At 43.4% G+C, this 6,889-nt stretch overlaps 1 pseudogene; it reads left to right on the forward strand.

Annotated features, from left to right (window-relative positions):
* Positions 1-231: 231 nt before the first annotated feature.
* Positions 232-6,889, forward strand: part of LOC115088508 — a 293,685-nt pseudogene continuing 287,027 nt past the window's right edge.

Consider the following 6,889-nt stretch of genomic DNA (forward strand, 5'->3'; position numbering starts at 1 on the left):
ATTTTTTGTTCTCAGATGTCAGACATCAAATTTTATAGATTGCTGTCCAGAAGAACCTTCGTGTCATCTTGACTCGCCAACCTGCCTTTGATTACCCTATAAGTGGAACATTAAATCTCATTTAAGGCACTTTACTTGAAGTTCAAAATATTATTGCTAGCATGGATATCACTATTTATTCAAAACAATTTTAAGAGGAGAAGAGTTTTGTAAAAATTAGTCAGTTTGGACATGCAAGACTTGTGGGCCACTGGAATACTATTTGCAGGTTATTCCTACCTACCACTGGCCAGCATCCAGGGATATTTCCCAAGACTTGAAAATGTAGGAGCCTTTAAGAATGTTACAGCTATGCCATCTCATGCACCCTTATCAGTCAGCTAGGAACACTTTTAGTTACAGTTCTGTTGATCTTAAAAGCATTCACTCATGTTCCCAGTGATTTCTGCAGTCAAGATTACCCATATAAATCCTCAACCCCATGATATACAATCCTGATCTTGAGAAGTCTTGACTCCTACATTCAAGATGACAAGAATAATTTGCACCAAGTTTTATTTTTCATGTCGTTTTTCTACTCCATCCACTTTAAAGCTTGAAGGAAGGTTCAGGAAGAAGGTGTAATATAAGTAGATACACAGGTGTGTTCCTCTTCCAAGTCCTCTAATTCCCCTCATGGTCCAGTCTGCACCTAGTAATCTAAAGATAAAACATTAGCTTCAAGGACGGGAGACTTAGGTCTAAGATCAAATTCTCTGGGACACCTGGCTGGGCCGTGGATAACTCTGTGCTGGCTCCAATCATTTAAAAGGACATTTTCAGCAGACTGCCATCCCCCTACGCCTTGTTGCATGGGTTCTTTTATACCTACAAACACTGTAGCCAGTTTTCAAAGGGAAATAATACTGGTAATTTCCTTTTGAAAACGGTCTACAAGGTTTGCAAGCACAAAAGGATCTACGTATTTTTTTTCATTGCCTATTTCTGTAGGCAGCAGAAAGGGGGAAAACACCATGAATATATCTGAAATCCAAAGGTATATGCATTGTTTATTCCCCTGATCCACATCACCCCTTTCCCCAGAGGAATGCATCTCTTTAATCCAGCCAAAAATACTTGGCTTGTGAAAGGCCATATGTAGCCACTCTAAGGCAGAGCTGATGGAACCCACTGTGCAAACCGTAAACTTGCACGCGGCAATGGCTCAGAGAGGATGGCAGTTCAGCACACAGTGCCCGAAAAAGAAGAGAGGTCACGGCCACCAGGAGAGCCTACCCATCAGTGGGTGAAGAAGAGGAGAGGTTCCCATTGCCTGCAAGCACAACCCAACCATCGATAGCCGAAGAAAGAGAGAGGGATCAGCCACCGCCAAATAATTAGAAGGGCCTGCTAGCCAAGCTCAAACTCCTGCTTCCCCATGGCAGCCGAAAGAGAGGCCCCTTGGGCAGCTGGAGTAGAGGCCCATTTTGCCAAGCTCAAGCGGCTCATGGCTATAAAAGAGGAGCGATCGGCCTGAGTGTGAGCAATGTGTGTACATGAGAGAGAGAAAAGAACGATTATGTACCTACGTTCTCCCATTAATCCATGACAATCTCGGGGAAATTGGAAATCAAAAATTCTCAGGGATGGAAAGCAGGAACTTTTAAAATCCTTTTTAGTTTTAACTATTGATTGCTATAAGACGTATCTGCTGTTTTGAAAGATTTATTCTTTTTATTAAAATAGTTTTGCCATTGTTAATTGTTTATATTTCTTGATTTTATTGTGCTTTTGTAGGAGGAATGTTAATGTTCCTGTTTTTCCATTGTTGCGCTGCATACAGAGTCTGGTTTCTTGTGGTTTCCAGTTCAGTTTTTGCCTGCATGTTTCTATTTATACTTTGTGGTTTCTTTATTCTGCATTTGCTGAGAGTCTGTTTGGGTTCTGCATGTGTGGCAAAGGTGAGGTAGTCTGCTGGCATGTGGATTCTGAGTAGGGCTCTGTAGTATCTTGGCTTGTTTTATTTTCCTAGGAGGAGGTATATTGTTGTTTTAAGGCCTGCTGTAAATTTTGCAGTGTTGCCTTTTCATCAGTAGGTCCGTTGCTGTTTGAGTATTGGCAGTTACTGCTGTTTCAGTGGAAGAGGTATACAACATGGTCATTGTAATTCCATTTACTCATGGCTTGCTGAAGGCCAAGCCCACACCTAACACACATTGTATTAGGCCTAATACCATATGGGTTCCAAGTGCTTTTTTTTTTTTTGCAGGGCTTTTTGATTGCCACCACAGTGGTGCATGTAAATGTAAATTTACATATTGTAAGTGATATTTTTTACCTCGGAAGGTTCTGCACTTTCAATGTCCTTTTATCATGTAAAATCTGTTCTTATAAATGCACAATTTTTAAGTGTGTATGGAGGGGTGGAGGGTGGCAGTGATGCTCACCTAGGATACCTAAGAGCCTTGACCTGGCCCTGCTATAAAATATCTTGGACCTGGTTCAAAGTCTATTATTGGAATATCTCCTGTACAGAATTTACAGTGCTTGGGGAGTGTCACTTATTCTTGATTTCTTTTTTTTTATAGTTCACCTGTTGATAACAGCTTTATTTCGTTTGAATTTTTCTAGTGCATAATTAATTCCTTCGTATAAAGGACATACCCACAAGCCCTGAGGCTTGTACTAAGATTCAAATATTTAGTGGTTTCAAAATTCAAAGAATGTGCTTTTAGGTATATTTTGAGAGTAGATTATTACAATTTTCCATGGGACAGTCCACCAGAGAACCGCCCCTCCCTACAAATGAACTACTTGCCCACTGTTGGGGCTATAAGGAAGAAGTAGGCCAAATATGCCTCTCTTTCTGGTTCCCTTACTCTAACCTCACCGCACCTGAAAGTGATATTTGGATACAAAAAGTTATTCGGACCGATACAGTAAAATCGTAGGAGAGTGGGCGAGCGCCCGCTCTCCTGGCACGCGCACAGGCCACTCTCTTGTGCGCAAGATTCAGTAAATACATTTATTTAAATTAGGCCTGGCAGTAAAAAGAGGCGCTAGGGACACTAGCGCGTCCCTAGCGCCTCTTTTCGGACAGGAGCGGCGGCTGTCAGCGGGTTTGACAGCCGACGCTCAATTTTGCTGGCGTCAGTTCTCGAGCACGCTGGCAGCCATAGGTTCGGAAACTGGGCACCGGCAAAATTGAGCATTCATTTTTCGAGCCGCAGGCCTATTTCAAATTTTTTTTTTTTTACTTTTTTTTAACTTTCGGGACCTCCGACTTAATATCGCCATGATATTAAGTCGGAGGGTGCACAGAAAAGCAGTTTTTACTGCTTTTCTGTGCACTTTCCCGGTGCCAGCAGAAATTAACACCTACCTTTGGGTAGGCACTAATTTTTGAAAGCAAAATGTGCTGCTTGGCAGCACATTTTGCTTTCTGAATCGCGCGGGAATACCTAATAGGGCCATCAACATGCATTTGCATGTTGCGGGCGCTATTAGGTTCGGGGGGGGGGGGGGAGGGAGGGGGTTGGACGTGCATTTTGGATGCGCTATTACCCCTACTGAATAAGGGGCAAAGTTAGCGCGTCCAAAACGCGTGTCCAATCGCGGGTTAACAGTGCACTCCGCCGGAGCACACTGTACTGTATCGGCCTGATTGTTAGGAAAACGAGAAGCCCATGAAGAGGGCCATTAAAATACATGGGGGTGGGGGGGGGGGGGGGCAGCACGATAATTGTTTGCACAGTGCAGCAAAATAAGAAGCAGGTGCCTTGCTCTGAGAGGGACAATTATTAACTCGAGCAATCTAGTCAGGTAATGACTTAGTTACCCAGCTAAATCCATTTCAATATTGTTCACCTCCCCCCACCTCAGGCTGAGCAATCAAAATTTGACCCACTGAGCCAAAAAATGTCACTATTCTTTTTTTTTTCAAAGTCATCAATGCTCATAATGCTTTCTGGAATTTTTCCACTTTTAAACTTCGATGACAGATTTTTTTGGAAGGAAAAGGTTACAAGTCACATATTTTAGCAAAACTTGATTGCGTGCTTCATTCTTCTGGATAGCGTAGGTACAGACCAGGGCAAGAGGGGAGTGACTTAGATTTAATTCACATTGGAGTTCCAGTCCCTGGTGAGATAATTGTCCTGTTGGAAGTGAGATATCACAGAATGGACAATACTTATTTTGATGACAATGTAAGCATGGGATTCATAATTTCACAACTAGTGAATCTGATTATAGCCCAGGTGTTCCACAAGGAGACAGGAGGGTAGATCTTCCAGATGAACTGCCTATTTATTTGGTCTGTCCTTTATGCCACAGATCTACAGTTAATAGTAGCAGGAAGCTGTTGGCCAGTTGCAGTATCCCAAGCACATCAATGCTACCGTAGCAGTCTGCAGTGGCATTCCGGAGACCTATCCATAGCTGTGCATGCAGTTTTAATTTGCCAACCCTCGCTCTGTCTGTCCTTTCGATCTATCTCAAATGATGTCGTACTCTTCAAGTTAGAGTACTTCTCCCTTTTTGGTAACGTGATGTTAACAGCAATACATTGCAAGCAAAATAAACAGGCCGTAACAGCAAGAGAGAGAGAGAGAGAAAAAAAATTCTCTCTTCTTGTAAAACATCACGTTGTGAGCTTCAGCTTGGAGGCCTCCAGGCAGAATTACCAGCCATCGTTTTCCAAGAGTTTCACAATTACAAAGCTCTCGCTGCTCAATTACAGACAGAAGGTCAAGGGCTTCTCAAGGAAGAATGGCTGTGCCTGCTTAAAAGTACCGCTAGGATGAAAACATGTGTCGCTTAGCAGACGGTGATCACAGGCTCATGCCATGCATCGCTCATCACATGGATCAGAACTCACAAACGTAGGATCAAAAATGTTTCCATGTTTCAAAGTGTTCCTCAACTGATCAACACCTGATTCATCCCCGGGGGAACAGCAGTGTAAGAGAAACTGCAGAACACAGTTGCAATATAAAAACAAAGGAAACCCCAAATCCTTAATTATTCACTTTTTATTCAGTCAGTAAACTTGGGACCAAGGTATTCTGCATATGCTGTGAAAGAGTGAATCCTGATCCTGCTTTTCTGGTACCAAACGTCTTTCTCTATGGGCAAAACACTGCCAAGAAAAAAGTTTGAGTCAAGTCCTATGCGTTTTTTGCACCACGTATTTTACATGGGAATGCACGTTTTATTTTCTGCTTTTTAGTGATTGAAACGAATTTGCTTGAGGGTTTTATCCTATAGAGTGCAAGAACTAATAGCCCTGCTTTCCTTAGGGAAATTGGTAGGGAAATTGGAATGAAAAGCCAGGTATACAGTGGTGTACAAACAGGACTGGAGAGACGTCTCAAAAAAATGGAGCCAACTGGCCATTCTGAGCTCCAATCTGCAAATTTCTGTTGGGAGAGTTTGTCTTGAAATCAAGTAGCTGGACCAAACTCTGAACATTTTGGAGGTTCAGTTTTCAGTTGTGAACAAAACACAGGCTCAAGCTGCACCCTCCCCTTATTTTCCAATAAATGTGCATGATGTAAACTGTAAAGAGGCACCCAAACTAATTCAATTGTGCACAAAGGGGTTGATTTTCAAAAGAGCGCGAGCGCGTCCATGTGTGCACGGTTCCCAGGTGTGCACACACGGCACGTGCTGCGGGTGTGTGTGTGTGGGCGAATTTTCGATTATTACGCGTGGCAACACAATCGGGCCTCCTCCAGTTCCCTTCTAGTCCGCTCCAGTTAAGGAGTGCACTGGGAGGGAACTTCCCTATCCCCCTACCTAACCTTCCTCCCTCTTCCCCTCTCCTCCCTCAACTTACGTTTTTTTTTTGTTTCATTACTTACTGCTCCTCTGGAACAGAAATAATCTGCATGCGCTTCCCTGGGACAGTGTAGAATGTAGACAGCTGGAGCAGCGGAGGAAGCACCTTAAGGTACCAAGACTGACTTAGAGTGGTGGCAACAGCAGTGGCACTGGAAATTATTTAAAACTAAAATGATAGGAGCAGAGCAACTCAGCAATAAAAGAAGCCATAAAAGCCCCCCAGAGTGTACCTCAAGGACTGAAGCGGAAGATGAATGGTAGCAAAAGCCTGAAGAGTGGTGCAGCAGGTGTGCAAATCAATGGATGGCCAGGGCAATGCCAAAAGTCGGCAACACTGTAAGGGAAGGAGATTTGGACCGAAGCTCAGACAGCTGGAGGAGGAGATGCCTGTCTCAGTAGGAGAAATGTGGTTGATCCTACCAGTAGAGTAACATATGCTTCTGTCAAACTGTAAAGACTGAGCCGTGCATGTGTTAGAAACATAGAAAGATGATGGCAAAAAAGACTGTATGGTCTATCTAGTCTGCCTATCTGCCCAACTAGTTTAGCTTTACAATTCCTCTCAGTCCTTCAGAGATCCCCTGTATTTATCCCATGCATTCTCAAATTTGGATACTGTTTTTGTCTCCACTACCTCTACTGGGAGGCTTTTCCATGCATCCACCACCCTCTCTGTAAAGAAATATTTCTTTACTCCCGAGTTTACCCCCTTTCACCTTCATCCCATGACCATTTGTTCTAGAGCCTCCTTTCTGTTGAAAGAGACTCACCTCCTATGCATGGAAACCTTGGAGATATTTAAATGTCTCTATCATGTCTCCCCTATCTTGCCTTTCCTCTAGGGCAGTGGTTCTCAACCTTTTTTCGGTCGGGACACACCTGACAGATGGTTCTCACATGCGTGACACACTGAACATGTGACCATCACCAGGCTAAATGTAAACATGCACTCTGCATTCCACAGGAACCCCCTCGACCCCCAACAATAGGTGCAGAGCAGAACTAGGACATTCCCCGTTCAATTTACCATAGAAAAAACGATATTTCTGGTGACATCCCAATATCA

The sequence above is a fragment of the Rhinatrema bivittatum genome, chromosome 3 (assembly GCF_901001135.1).
Source record: "Rhinatrema bivittatum chromosome 3, aRhiBiv1.1, whole genome shotgun sequence".
Lineage (NCBI taxonomy): Eukaryota > Metazoa > Chordata > Amphibia > Gymnophiona > Rhinatrematidae > Rhinatrema > Rhinatrema bivittatum.